At 41.4% G+C, this 12612-nt stretch overlaps 1 long non-coding RNA gene across 1 annotated transcript; it reads left to right on the forward strand.

Annotated features, from left to right (window-relative positions):
- The first annotated feature begins 7248 nt into the window (after window positions 1-7248).
- On the forward strand, window positions 7249-9432 carry LOC145534866 (uncharacterized). Its single transcript, XR_014075039.1, has 2 exons — window positions 7249-7325; window positions 7509-9432. It is a non-coding gene; the product is annotated as an uncharacterized LOC145534866 (long non-coding RNA).
- The last annotated feature ends 3180 nt before the right edge of the window (window positions 9433-12612 follow it).

Here is a 12612-nt window from a genome sequence, read left to right on the forward strand (position 1 = left end):
ATTATTCTTAAGAGTGCATGCTAAGTTGCTTTGGTCATGTCCGACTCCTTGCAACCCTATGGACCATATAGCCTGTCAGTCTCCTCTGAGGGATTTCCACACATGAATACTGGAGTGAGTTGCCCTGCCCTCTTCCAGAAAATCTTCTGACCCAGGAATCAAACCTGAGTCTCTTATATCTCCTGAATTAGCAAGTGGGTTCTTTACCACTAGTGCCACCTGGAAAGCCCTATGATTATTCTTATTGGCCCCCAAATATACATATAAATGTATATTCTGATCTGTTTCCAAATTCTCTATTTCAAATGCATGTTTTATATATATATATGTGTGTGTGTATATATATATATATATGTATGTATATATACCATGTTATATAGATATATAGAGATATAGATATCTCCCTCTGAAGTGTTAGTTGCTCAGTCATGTCTGACTCTTTGTGACCCTGTGGACTGTAGCCAGCCAGGCTCCTCTGTGCATGGAATTCTCCAGGCAAGAATACTAGAGTGGATTGTCATCCCCTTCTCCAGGGTATCTTCTCGACACATATATATGCATGAACGAGATAGAAATATGACATCATATCTGTAATTGATGTGTGTTAACATTGCATTGTCAATCACTATCACCTTTTCAGTTTTGTTACACTTGACTATTCGGTAGCATGTTATTATTTTCTCCTTGAAAGCATTACTTAAACTTTTTTACAACCAAGTTAAAAGCTGACAACATATATCTTTTTTCATGATTTTGAGTGCTTAATAATATATCCATGTCATTTATCTGACATATTTGCATGTAAAACATGACTATCAAATAGTGGTTGAAATCCAATTAAACTTTCACTATGGCATTTATTTAAATCTTTGGTTTAGTGACAGTATGAAATAAAACATGTTATTACCAGAAAGCAATATTTAAACTATATAGGTTCAGTAGACTTTCATTTCTGGGATTCTTTAGTTGTGTGAGAGTGTAAATGTTTACATGATTATTTAATAATTGTACTTTATTAGTAAAAATATATAAATAATATACCCATTGCAGGCATAACACATACCCATATAGGCATCCATATATTCACAAAGAAATATGATCCACTAAAATTAGTATTGAGATAGACAAGGCTGTGGTCCATGTGATCAGATTAGCTAGTTTTCTGTAATTTTTTTAGTTTCAGTGTGTCTGCCCTCTGATGCCCTCTCACAACAGTTACCGTCTTACTTGGGTTTCTCTTACCTTGGACATGGGGTATTTCTTCACAGCTGCTCCAGCAAATTGCAGCCATTGCTCCTTACCTTGGACAATGGGTATCTACTCACGACGGCCCCTCCTGACCTTGAATGTGGAGTAACTCCTCTCGGCCCTCCTGTGCCCATGCAGCCCCTGCTCCTTGGGCCTTGGTTAATTCCTCTCGCCACCACCCCCGGCCCCCGGTCTGGCCTAGCCCCTGTCGGCCGCCGCCCCCTGCCCCCGGCCCCGCCTAGCTCCTGTCGGCTGCCGCCATCGGCTCCCGGCCCCCGGCCCGGCCTAGCTCCTCTCGGCCACGCTTCTGCGCGGAGCCGTCGCAGCCACCTCGCTTCTGAAAGAGATGGGAATGCCAGACCATCTGACCTGTCTCTTGAGAAACCTGTATGCAGGTCAGGAAGCAACAGTTAGAACTGAACATGGAACAACAGACTGGTTCCAAATAGGAAAAGGAGTACGTCAAAGCTGTATATTGTCACCCTGCTTATTTAATTTATATGCAGAGTACATCATGAGAAATGCTGGGCTGGAAGACACACAAGCTGGAATCAAGATTGCTGGGAGAAATATCAATAACCTCAGATATGCAGATGACACCACCCTTATGGCAGAAAGTGAAGAACTAAAGAGCCTCTTGATGAAGGTGAAAGAGGAGAGTGAAAAAGTTGGCTTAAAGCTCAACGTTCAGAAAACTAAGATCATGGCATCTGGTCCCATCACTTCATGGGAAATAGATGGGGAAACAGTGGAAACAGTGTCAGACTTTATTTTGGGGGGCTCCAAAATCACTGCTGATGGTGATTGCGGCCATGAAATTAAAAGACTCTTACTCCTTAGAAGGAAGGTTATGGCCAACCTAGATAGCATATTTAAAAGCAGAGACATTACTTTGCCAACAAAAGTCCGTCTAGTCAAGGCTATGGTTTTTCCAGTGGTCATGTATGGATGTGACAGCTGGACGGTGAAGAAAGCTGAGCACCAAAGAATTGATGCTTTTGAACTGTGGTGTTGGAGAAGACTCTTGAGAGTCCCTTGGACTGCAAGGAGATCCAATCAATCCATCCTAAAAGAGATCAATCCTGGGTGTTCATTGGAAGGACTGATGTTGAAGCTGAAACTCCAATACTTTGGCCACCTCATGTGAAGAGTTGACTCATTGGAAAAGACCCTAATGCTGGGTAGGATTGGGGGCGGGAGGAGAAGGGGACGACATTGGATGAGATGGTTGGATAGCATCACCGACTCAATGGACGTGGGTTTGGGTAAACTCCGGGAGTTGGTGATGGACAGAGAGGCCTGGCATGCTGCAATTCATGGGGTTGCAAAGAGTCGGACACGACTGAGCGACTGAACTGAACTGAACTGAAAAGTATTATGGTAGATCTGTATTCCCCTTGATGGATCATAGCCTTGTCATGGTGAAGAGGCTTGCATAACTCAATACAGGTATGAGCCATGCCATGCAGGGGCACTCAAGATGAATGGGTCAGAGTGAAGAGTTTTAACCAAACATGGTCCTCTGGAAGAAGAAATTGCAACCCACTCCAGTATTCTTCCCTGGAGAACTCCATGGACAGTATGAAAAAGCAAAAAGATATGACACTATAAGATGAACTCCTGAAGATAAGAAGGTGTCTAATATGCTGTGGGGAATAATGGAGAACAATTACTAATAGCTCTAGAAAGAATGAGTGGCTGGGCCAAAATAGCATAGCCACCTGGAATGTTAGGTCCATGAATCAAGGTAAATTGAAGGTGGGCAAACAGGAGATGGTAAGAGTGAACTTTGACGTCTTAGGAATCAGTGAACTAAAATGGACAGAAATGGGCAAATTTAATTCAGATCACCATTACATCTATTACTGTGGGCAAGAATCTCTTAGAAGAAATGGAGTAGCCCTCATAGTCAACAAAAGAGTCCAAAATGCAGTATTTGGGTGCAACCTCAAAAATGAAAGAATGGTCTCAGTTCCTTTACAAGCCAAACTATTCAATATCACAGTAATCCAAGTCTGTGCCCCAACTACTAATGCTGAACAAGCTGAGGTTGGCCAGTTCTATGAAGATCTATAACACCTTCTAGAACTAAAACCAGAAACGATGTCCTTTTCATCATAGAAAACTGGAATGAAAAAGTAAGAAGTCAAGAGATACCTGGAGTAATAGGCAAATTTGGCCTTGGGGTTAAAAATGAAGTGGAACAATGGCTAACAGAGTTTTGTCAAGAGAAAATGCTGGACAGAGCAAACACCATCTTCCAGCAACCCAAGAAACTATTCTGCACCTGGGCATCATCAGATGATCAACACTGAAATAAAATTGATTGCATTCATTGCAGCCAAAGATGGAGAAGCTCTATACAGTCAGCAAAAATGAGACCTAGAGCTCACTGTGGCTCAGATTGTGAGATCCTTATTGCAAAATTCAGGCTGAAATTGAAGAAAGTAGGCAAAACCACTAGGCCATTCAGGTATGAACTAAATCAGATGCCCTATGATTACACAGTGGAGTTGATGAATAGATCCAAGGGGTTAAATCTGGTAGAAAGAATGCTGTAAGAACTATGGACAGAAGTCCATAACATTGTACAAGAGGCAGTGATTAAAACCACCCCAAAGATAAAGCAATGCAAGAAGGCAAAGTGATTGTCTGAGGAGGTTTTAAAAATAGCTGAAGAAGAAAGAGAAGCAAAAGGCAAGTGAGAAAGGGAAAGATAAACCTAACTGAAAGTAGAGTTCCAGAGAATAGTAAGGAAACATAAGAAGGCCTTCTTAAATGAACAATAAAGAAATGGAGGAAAACAACAGAAGAGAAAAGACTAGATATCACTTCAAGAAATTTGGAGAAATCAAGGGAACAGGGCACAATAAAGGATAGAACAGGGCACAATGAAGGATAGAAATGGTAAGGACCTAACAGAAGAAGAGAGATTAAGAAGTGGCAAGAATATACAGAAGAACTGTACAAAAAAGTTCTTAATGACCTAGATAATCATGATGGTGTGGTCACTCACCTAGAGTCAGACATCCTGGAGTGTGAAGTCAAGTGGAACATAGGAAGAATTTCTATGAACAAAGCTAGTGGAGGTGATGGAATTCCAGCTTAGTAATTTAAAATCCTAAAAAACAAACAAACAAACAAACAAACAAACAAAAAGATGCCATTAAGCTCGTACTCAATACATCAGCAAATTTGGAAAACTCAGCAGTGGTCACAGGACTGGAAAAGGTCAGTTTTCATTTAAATCCCAAAGAAGGGCAATGCCAAAGAATGCTCAAACTATTGCGCTCATTTCGCATGTTAGTAAGATTATACTCAAAATCCTTTAAGCTAGGCTCCAGCAGTACCTGCATTGAGAATTTCCAGATGTACAAACTTGATTAGAAAGGCAGAGGTAGAGGAGGTCAAATTGCTAACATTCAATGGAACATGGAGAAAGCAAGAGAATTCCAGAAAAAAAAACATCTACTTCTCTTTCATTGACTATATGAAAGACTTTGACTATGTGGATCACAACAAACTGTGGAAAATTCTGAAAGAGATGGGAATACCAGACCACGTTATTTGTCTTCTGAGGACCTGTATGCAAGTCAAGAAGCAACAGTTAGAACAGGACACGGAACAATGGGCTGGTTCAAACTGGGAAATGAGTACAACAAGGCTGTCTATTGTGACCCTGCTTATTTAACTTACATGCAGAGTACATCATGCAAAATGCTGAGCTGCATGAAGCACAAGCTGGAATCTAGACTGCTTGGAGAAATATCAACAACCTCAGATATGCAGATAATACTTCTCTAATGACAGAATGTGAAGAGAAGCTAGTCTCTTAATCATGGTGAAGAGGAGAGTGAAAAGGTTGGCTTAAAACTCAACATTCAAAAAACTAAGATCATGCATCTGGGCCCATCACTTCATGGCAAATAGAAGGGGAAAAATGGAAGCAGTGACAGATTTTATTTTCTTGGGCTCCAAAATCACTGCAGACAGCATCTGCAGCTACAAAATTAAAAGATGCTTTCTCCTTGGAAGGAAAGATATGACAAACCTACATTCAGTTCAGTTCAGTCTCTCAGTCATGTCCAATTCTTTGCGACCCCATGGAGTGCAGCACTCCAGGCCTCCCTGTCCATCACTAACTCCCAGGGTTTACTCAAACTCATGTCCATTGAGTCACTGATGCCATCCAACCATCTCACCCTCTGTCGTCTCCTTCTCCTCCTGCCCTCAATCTTTCCCAGCATCAGAGTCTTTTCAAATGAGTCAGTTCTTCGCATCAGGTGGCCAAAGTATTGGAGTTTCAGCTTCAACATCAGTCTTTCCAATGAAAACTCAGGACTGATCTCCTTTAGGATGGACTGGTTGGATCTCCTCGCAGCCCAGGGGACTCTCAAGAGTCTTCTCCAACACCACAGTTCAAAAACATCCATTCTTCAGTGCTCAGCTTTCTCTATAGTCCAACTCTCACATCCATACATGACCACTGGAAAAACCATAGCCTTGACTAGATGTACTTTTGTTGGCAAAGTAATGTCTCTGCTTTTAAATATGCTATCTAGGTTGGCCATAAACTTCCTTCCAAGGAGTAAGCGTCTTTTAATTTCATGGCTGCAATCACCATCAGCAGTGATTTTGGAGCCCCCAAAAATAAAGTCTGACACTGTTTCCACTGTTTCCCCATCTATATCCCATGAAGTGATGGGACCAGATGCCATGATCTTAGTTTTCTGAACGTTGAGCTTTAAGCCAACTTTTTCAGTCTCCTCTTTCACTTTCATCAAGAGGCTCTTTAGTTCTTCTTCACTTTCTGCCATAAGGGTGGTGTCATCTGCATATCTGAGCTTATTGATATTTCTCCCGGCAATCTTGATTCCAGCTTGTGCTTCATCCAGCCCAGCGTTTCTCATGATGTACTCTGCATATAAGTTAAATAAGCAGGGTGACAATATACAACCTTGATGTACTCCGTTTCCTATTTGGAACCAGTCTGTTGTTCCATGTCCAGTTCTAACTGTTGCTTCCTGACCTGCATACAGGTTTCTCAAGAGACAGGTCAGATGGTCTGGTATTCCCATCTCTTTCAGAATTTTCCACAGTTTATTTTGATCCACACAGTCAATGGCTTTGGCATAGTTAATAAAGCAGAAATAGATATTTTTCTGGTACTCTCTTGCTTTTTCAATGATCCAGCGGATGTTGGCAATTTGATCTCTGGTTCCTCTGCCTTTTCTAAAACCAGCTTGAACATCTGGAAGGTCACAGTTCACGTGTTGCTGAAACCTGGCTTGGAGAATTTTGAGCATTACTTTACTAGCGTGTGAGATGAGTGCAATTGTGCGGTAGTTTGAGCATTCTTTGGAATTGCCTTTCTTTGGGATTGGGATTAAAACTGACCATTTCCAGTCTTGTGGCCACTGCTGAGTTTTCCAAATTTGCTGGCATATCGAGTGCAGCGCTTTCACAGCATCATCTTTCAAGATTTGAAACAGGTCAATTGGAATTCCATCACCTCCACTAGCTTTGTTCATAGTGATGCTTTCTAAGGCCCACTTGACTTCACACTTCAGGATGTCTGTGTGTATATATATATATATATATATATATATATATATATATGTATGTATGTATATGTATATATGTATATATATATGTATATATGTATGTATATACATACATACGTATGTATATATGTACATATATATGCATACATACATATGTATATATGTATATATATATACAAAGCTTACCCAGGAGCCCAAGAGTGCAGCACCTTCTGGGGAGACTATCACTCCAAGCAATAAGTACACAGCATGCAAGAATCAAAAGTATGAAAGAATACATAGAAAAAGATGGCAGAGTAGAAGGTCGTGTGCTCATCTTCTCCTGCAAGAACTGCAAAATTAAAACTTGCTCCAAACAACTGTCAACAGGAGAATGCTTGATCCCACCAAAAAATGATATCCCACATCCAAGGGCAAAGGAAAAGACCCAGAAAGATGGTAGGAGGGGCGAAACTGCATTTAGAATCAAACCCCATACCCACCAGAGACACTTGGAGGGCTCAAACAAACCAAGTGCACACCAGGACACAGGGACACCACAGAGACTGAGCCAGAACGGTTTTTGAGCGTCTCCTGCGGAGGTCCACATCCAAGAGCAAAGGGAAAGACCCAGCAAGATGGTAGGAAGGGCGAAATTGCATTTAGAATCAAACCCCATACCCACCATAGACACTCGGAGGACTCAAACAAACCAAGTGCACACCAGGACACAGGGACCCCACAGAGACTGAGCCAGAACTGTTTTTGAGTGTCTCCTGCAGAAGTCCAGGTCAGCAGTGGCCTGATGCACGGGCAGGGGCTCTGGATACAGCATACCTGGGTATGGCATAAGCCCTCTTGGAGGAGGTCAGCATTAACTCCACAATAGAGCTGCCAGAACTTACACAGGAATGGGGAAACAGACTCTTGGAGGGCACAAACAAAACCTTGTACACACCAGGACCCAGGAGAAAGGAGCAGTTACCCCACAAGAGACTGACCCAGACTTGCCCATTGAGTGTCCAGGAGTCTCTGGTGGAGGCGTGGGTCTGTGGTGGGCTCTGCAGGGTTGGGGGCACTGAGTGTAGCAGTGTGTGCATGGGACCTTTTGAAGGTGGTCCCTGTTATCTTCATTACCTCCACCATAGCTTTGCCTCAGGTCAAACAACAGGGAGGGAACACAGCCCCACCCATCAACAGAAAATTGGATTAAGGATTTACTGAGCATGGCCCCATCAGAACAAGACCCAGTTTCCCCCTCAGTCAGTCTCTCCCATCAGGAAGCTTCCATAAGCCTCTTATCCTTATCCATCAGAGGGCAGACAGAATGAAAACAACCACAATCATTGAAAATTAACCAAACTGATCATATGGACCACAGCTTTATCTAATTCAATGAAACTTTGAGCCATGCCATGTAGGGCCACTGAGGCAGACAGGTCATGGTGGAGAGTTCTGACAAAAAGTGGTCCACTGGAGAAGGCAACGGCAAACCACTTCAGTATTCCTGCCTTGAGAACCCCATGAACAGTATGAAAAGGCAAAAAGATATAACACTGAAAGATGAACTCCCCAGGTCAGTAGGTGCCCAATGTGCTACTGGAGATCAGTGGAGAAATAACTCCAGAAACAATGAAGAGACAGAGCCAAAGTGAAAACAACTTCCCAGTTGTGGATGTGACTGGTGATGGAAGTAAAGTCTGATGCTGTAAAGAGCAATATTCCATAGGAACCTGCAATGTTAGGTCCATGAATCAAGGCAAATTGGAAGTGGTCAGACAAGAGATCTCAAGAGTGAACATTAACATTTTAGGAATCAGCAAACTAAAATGGACTGGAATGGGTGAATTTAACTAAAATGACCATTATATCAACTACTGTTGGCAAGAATTCCTAAGAAGAAATGGAGTAACAATTGTAGTCAACAAAAGAGTCCAAAATGCAATACTTGGATGCACTCTCAAAAATGAGAGAATGATCTCCGGTCGTTTCCAAGGCAAACCATTCAGTATCACAGTAATCCAAATTTATGCCCCAACCAGTAATGCTGAAGAAGCTGAAGTTGAATGGTTCTATGCAGACCTACAAGACCTTCCCGAACTAACACCCATAAAAGATGTCCCTTTTCATTAGAGAAGACTGGAATGCAAAAGTAGGAATCAAGAGATACCTGGAAAAACAGGGAAATTTGTCCTGGGAGTAAAAAACAAGGAAGGCAAAAGCTAGCAGAGTTTTGCCAAGAGAACTCACTGTCATAGCCAACACCCTCTTCCAACAACACAAGAGAAGACTCTACACAGGGACATCATCAGATGGTCAATACCTAAATCAGATTGATTATATTCTTTGCAGCCAAAGATGGGAAAGCTCTATACATTCAGTAAAAACAAGACTGGGAGCTGACTGTGGCTCAGATCATGAACTTCTTATTGCCAAATTCAGACTGAAATTGTACAAAGTAGGGAAAACCCCTAGACCATTCAGGTATGACCTAAATCAAATCCCATATGATTATACAGTGGAAGTGACAAATAGATGCAAAGGATTACATCTTATAGACAAAGTGCCTGAAAAACTATAGACAGAGGTTTGTGATGCTGCACAGGAGGCAGTGGTTAAGATCATCCCCAAGAAAAAGAAATGCAAAAAGGCATGGTTGTCTGAGGAGGCCTTACAAATAGCCGAGAAAAGAAGAGAAGCAAAAGACAAAGGAGAGAAGGAAGATATATCCATTTGAATGCAGAGTTCCAAAGAATAGCAGGGAGAGATAAGAAAGCCTTCCTCAGTGATCAGTGCAAAGAAATACAGGAAAACAATAGAATGGGAAAGACTAGAGATCTCTTCAAGAAAATTAGAGATACCAAGGGAACATTTCATGCAAAGATGGACACAATAAAGGGCAGAAATGGCATGGACCTAATTGAAGCAGTAGATATTAAGAAGAATTGGCAAGAATACACAGAAGAACAATACAAAAAAGATCTTCATGATCCAGATAACCATGATGGTGTGATCACTTACCTAGAGCCAGACATCCTGGAATGCAAAGTCAAGTGGTCATAGGAAGCATCACTACAAACAAAGCTAGTGGAGGTGATGGAATTCCAGTTGAGCTATTTCAAATCCTAAAAGATGATGCTGTGAAAGTGCTGCACTCAATATGCCAGAAAATTTGGAAATGGAGCAGTGGCCACAGGACTGGAAAAGGTCAGTTTTCATTCCAATCCAATTCCAAAGAAAGGCAATGCCAAAGAATGTTCAAACTACAATACAGTTTCACTCATCTCACATGCTAGCAAAGTAATGCTCAAAATTCTCCAAGCCAGGCTTCAACAGTACTTGAACCATGAACTTCCAGATGTTCAAGCTGGATTTAGAAAAGGCAGAGGACGCAGAGATGAAATTACCAACATCCACTGGATCATCAAAAAAGCAAGGGAGTTCCAGAAAAACATCTACTTCTGCTTTATTGACTACACCAAAGCCTTTGACTGTGTGCTGCTGCTGCTGCTGCTAAGTCGCTTCAGTTGTGTCCGACTCTGTGCGACCCCATAGACAGTAGCCCACTAGGCTCCCCCGTCCCTGGAATTCTCTAGGCAAGAACACTGGAGAGTGGGTTGCCATTTCCTTCTCCAATGCGTGAAAGTTGACTGTGTGGATCACAACAAACTGTGGAAAATTCTGAAAGAGATGGGAATATCAGACCACCTGACCTGCCTCTTGAGAAATCTGTATGCAGGTCAAGAAGCTACAGTTAGAACTGGACATGGAACAATAGACTGTTTCCAAATCAGGAAAGGAGTATGTCAAGGCTGTATATTGTCACCATACTTGTTTAACTTATATTCAGGGTACATCATGTTAAATGCTGGGCTAGATGAAACACAAGCTGGAATACAGATATCCAGGAGAAATATCAATAGCCTCAATATGCAAGTGACACCACCCTTATGGCAGAAAGTGAAGAAGAACTAAAGAGCCTCTTGATGAGAGTGAAAGAGGAGGATGAAAAAGTTGGCTTAAAACTCAACATTCAGAAAAATAAGATCCTAGCATCTGGTCCCAGCACTTCATGGCACATAGATGGGGAAACATTAGAAACAGTGACAGACTTTATTTTTGGGGGGCTCCAAAATCACTGCAAATGGTGACTGCAGCTATGAAATTAAAACACGGTTGTTCCTTGGAAGTAAAGCTATGACCAACCTAGACAGCATATTATAAAGCAGAGACAATAACTTTGCAACAAAGGTCAATCTAGTCAAAGCTATAGTTTTTCCAGTAGTCATGTATGGATGTGAGAGTTGGACTATAAAGCAAGCTGAGCGCCAAAGAATTGATGTTTTTGAACTGTGGTGTTGAAGACTCTTGAGAGTCCTTTGGACTGCAACGAGATCCTACCAGTCTATCCTAAAGGAAATCAGTCCTGAATATTCATTGGAAGAACTGATGCTGAAGCTGAAACTCCAATACTTTGGCCACCTGATGTGAAGAACTGACTCATTTGAAAAGACCGTGATGCTGGAAATGATTGAAGGTGGGAGGAGAAGGGAAGACAGAGGATGAGATTCTAGGATGGCATCACTGATTCGATGGACATTAGTCTGAGTAAGCTTCCGGAATTGTTGATGGATGGGGCAGCCTGGGTTGCTGCAGTTCATGAGATCCCCAAAATTCGGACAGGACTGAGTAACTAAACTGAACTGACTTTCATATGTATTTTTTCTTTCTATTCCCCTCTCTTTCCTCTACTTTGATAACGCTAATTAGGCTGCTTGAGTCACCCCATATCTTACCATCTTCATTTACTTCATTTCTTTTTTTTCTCTATTTACTCTCCAGTAGCTGCTATTTTGCTTTCAATTTCCATATTTCTCTATATTGCATAATCTACTTTTAATTATATATAAAATATTTTAAATTAGATACATTGTATTTTTCATCTCTAAAATTTCAAAACGGGTCTTTTTTTATATCTCTCATGTCTCTAATTAATGTGCTCAGTCTTTACCCTATAACACTATATAGCACCATAACTATTTAGACATACCATCTGTGTAAACTCTGATTCTGTTTTTTTGGTAGATATGTTTTCCTTTCCCTTCTTCTTTGCAATAATTTTTGTTGGATGCCAGTTATTATAAAGTGTACCTTGTATGATGCTGGATATTTTTATATTCCTAAAAATAGTTTTGAGCAATTAAAATAGTTCTGCAGAACTAAAGCAGTGTTATTATAAGGGTAAATGTCCTCATTCCTGCGGCAATACATTTCTGATTATCCTACCCCATGAACTAACTGTGATTTTTAGATCCTCCATGAATTATAAGTTTTTTTCATTCATACCATTGGGGAAATAAACTATTCCTACAATTGTATGAGGACATCCCAAGTGGTGCTAGTGGTAAAGAATCTACCTGCCAATGCAGGAGTTGCAGAGATTTGAGTTTGATCCCTGGATTGGGAGGATCCTCTGAAGTAGAAAGTGGCAACATGCTCCAGGATTCTTGCCTAGAAAATTCCGTGGACAGAGAAGCCTAGCAGGCTACAGTCCATGGGGCCACAGAGCTGGACACAACTAAACAACTAAGCACAGCACAGGACTGTGTGAGCTCTGGAACTCTTCACTTTGCTTCTTTTGGGTGTTCCTTTTGCCAGCTTTGAGTTGTATGAACATGCATGAACTAATCAGTACTCACCTGAAAACAAGGGGGATCCTACAGACCTCTCTCATCCTCTCTCTCCCTGTGTGTGTCTCTTTCTGGGTGTGTGTCTCTGAAGCTCTCTCCATTGAATTAATCTGCCATTTGAATGCTAGTTT

This window comes from Giraffa tippelskirchi, chromosome 1 (genome assembly GCF_054371585.1).
Source record: "Giraffa tippelskirchi isolate mGirTip1 chromosome 1, T2T-mGirTip1v1.2.pri, whole genome shotgun sequence".
Lineage (NCBI taxonomy): Eukaryota > Metazoa > Chordata > Mammalia > Artiodactyla > Giraffidae > Giraffa > Giraffa tippelskirchi.